At 34.2% G+C, this 3060-nt stretch overlaps 1 long non-coding RNA gene across 1 annotated transcript; it reads left to right on the top strand.

Annotated features, from left to right (window-relative positions):
• Positions 1-681: 681 nt before the first annotated feature.
• LOC120322603 lies at positions 682-2608 on the top strand. The gene is made up of 4 exons (XR_005562395.1): positions 682-733; positions 1373-1399; positions 1745-1783; positions 2563-2608. It is a non-coding gene; the product is annotated as an uncharacterized LOC120322603 (long non-coding RNA).
• Positions 2609-3060: the final 452 nt, after the last annotated feature.

The following is a 3060-nucleotide window of genomic DNA, read 5'->3' as shown; positions in this document are numbered from 1 at the left end:
CCATGAACTAACTACTGAAACTCCTGAAACAGGAGAAGACAAATTTATCCTACTTTTAATGCTACTTTTCTTGGAGATCTGAAGCTTGTAAAAGTACCACCTGGTCTAACAAAATACATGCTTGATGTAATTGGGAAATATCTAAATATTTGACAGCTTGAATTGTTTGAAGTGCAAATTTATGATAAGGCCATCTTTGCCTTGCTTCATTATATCTTGAGGAATACAAAGAATGGGCAAAAGAACACAAAACCACAACTGCTTCCACTCATTAATGCCATGAAAATCAATTCACCATCATAGATATAGATTGTCAGAATAGGAAAGAGTTGTGACAATTCTTATGGGTGTTTGAGCTGATACTCTTCACTGAGGTCAGTATTTCTTCAAATAGTGTCCATTCCTGTTCTGCTTGTCTCAGCATCTCTTTCATTTATCTTCAAAATTATGTCAGGTGATAATATAAGTCACTGGAAAAGCATTCTGTGAAACTTGTATGGTATACCCCTAAAACCAAAATACAGTGGATTTTCTTGGCTGGGGGAAGGGAGGAGGAGAGTATATTGGTATTTTATACTGAAATATTTTGATAGAAAAAGAATTATTATTTTGGTTTTTTTCTAGTGCAACCGTTGTTCAAAATCTAGAGAATTTTTGGGTTGGAATTCAAAGCAAAACTCTCACACCTACACATTCTGAGTCAGTTAATGGGACAGGAAAAAGTAAAAGGAAGGTATGTTTTGAGTGTATTTGCATACTAGAAATTAATACAGTAAATTAAAGTATCTTTGAATTGATACAAGACATATATTTGTTGTCATTTATTCATTAAGATGACCAAAATCATTACATGTTTTCAATAATTTTAATCTGCCTAATCCTCTTACTAAAATGATGAAAAAATACAGCAATATTATTTTTCTCCCACAGAAATAAGAAAGGTAATAATCTAGTTATCAAAACAACCCATACCATAAAGAAAAAGAAATGAATATTGTTCATAAGGAGAACTGTACTGTACTTTTGGTGTACTGTGCTGTTCTTAACTCTTGCCCCAGTTCCTGGGAACTATAGCTGTGCAGCATATTCTTAGAAAGGAGTTTGCTAATTTTTTTTTGCCAAGAATTATGCTTATATGAAACATATTAAACATGATTGTCCACTTAAGTAAAGAAAGCCTGTTCAAATCAACCATATTGGTTCTTGACTGTAGCAGCACTGATTTATGAGCTTGTGATCTAGAAGAGTGAACACCTGTCTTTAGTCTCACACTTCACCAAAAGTATTTCCTGTTTCCTATAATAAACTGCGCTTTTTTCTGCAATAAATAATTTGGTAATGCTTCCTCTTTTTTCTTTTTTTCCCCCCACAGCTTATGATAGAAGTAGAATGTAACAAGGTAAGAGCAATTTTTCTTCAATTTCCCGATTTTCAGTTACCTCAGTTTTAGAATTCTTGTCCTACTGCTCCACTTGTTTCATGCTTGCAGCATGAAGATTATATTGTACCATTCAAATCACTTTCCTAGATAGATCTCATTTATGCTTTCATTTTTTTATTCAGTTTTGAAGGTATTGTTATTTTTAATTAGTTAATATTAGTTCTCATGAACTTGATGAGCAATGAAACACTTGATTTCTTCACTCAGACCATGAATGTGAATTCAGTTCATTTCCTGTTTAAAGTAATTTGGTGTTTATACACCACTCAATAACCAGTAACTGGAATCTGTATTTTCTTGCAGCGTGGAGGGACTTACACAACACAAGGCCGATGCATCATGGTAAATATTCTTTCTCCAAAGACATTGACAATGCTGCTAACTGCCCAAGATCTTAAGACCTGGTCAAAAACTGCTTCTAGTCACTTCTTTACCCCTCTTGTTACTCAATTTAATTTCCTTTTTGGCAATTCACCTTTGTTGATTAAAATTCAAAACCTTTCAAGTCATTGTCAGCCATATAATTTCCTTCTGCAGGTTCTCTCTAGCTAGTCTGAAGTAACTTTCTTATAGAATTTTTCTTTTTTCTGTCTTCACTTTTTTATTCATAGTGGTTGCCTGCTGTTCAAGATCACTTATTCCAACAGCTCTAAAACCTTGCCTTTTGCAAATCATGATCTTGATATAAAATATAACAATTTAATTTTTTTCCTCTGAAAACTATCAGTTGCAGCTCAGTGAAGAGGCCTCTTTTTCTTCTTTACTTTTTTACAGCAAATATGTTAGTGGTTACATAGTCATATCAGTAAAAGGCTTTAGTCTACTTGTGACAGTGTGGGTTTCCCTCCTCAGTGATGGGCAGAAGTGTATGAAGTCAGACAAAAAAGGATGCAAACAGCAGAATTATGTTACTTATAACAGCTGCCTGGGTATAGTTTTGATTATTTGGCTTGGAAGATCTCTGAAATAATTTTGATAGTATCAGTTGGTGGTATGAAGTCTTAGGTAATTACTTTGTGGGTTTTTCCTTTTCCCACCAAGTAGAACTTTCTTTCCTGAAAATCACTTACATAAAGTAATTTTCCTTCAAAATATTAAATACCATTTTGGTTTCTTTACAGGTTGGACCTTCAGGTTCTTCTCAGAGCAGCTATTCAGGCAGTCAGGTATGAGCCCTAAATTCCAGCATTTGTATGTTTTCCTTTAGTAATCTTGAACGACTAAAATAGTGTAACTACAGAGTACTGAGGTGATTTAACACTGTACTGAAATATCTTCTCTGCTAGTTCACACAGAATTGCAGAGTTATTCATCCAGTAAACAGTATGTTCAGTACCTGGACTAAGTTCAATTACCTCCTCTCTGTTGAACTCAATAGCTTGCTGTCAGTATTTTTACCTACAAGCTGCTTCACTACCTTTGATTTCACGCTTCAGTCATTTTTGTTGAGCATTGACCTGACTCTTTTCAGGAAAATAATATTTCTTCCATCTTCATAGAGGTTTCCTACCTATGTGTGCATGTGTGCATACAAACACAGTCACAAACCATTTACTTCATAGTTTTAGTGACATCTGGCATAATGAAAATGGAACTGTACCTATTCTTAATTCATCAGG

The sequence above is a fragment of the Pipra filicauda genome, unplaced genomic scaffold (genome assembly GCF_003945595.2).
Source record: "Pipra filicauda isolate LSUMZ 115617 unplaced genomic scaffold, ASM394559v2 scaffold135_size2527700_pilon, whole genome shotgun sequence".
In the NCBI taxonomy this organism is placed as follows: domain Eukaryota; kingdom Metazoa; phylum Chordata; class Aves; order Passeriformes; family Pipridae; genus Pipra; species Pipra filicauda.
This window is presented reverse-complemented; position numbering and strand designations above follow the sequence as displayed.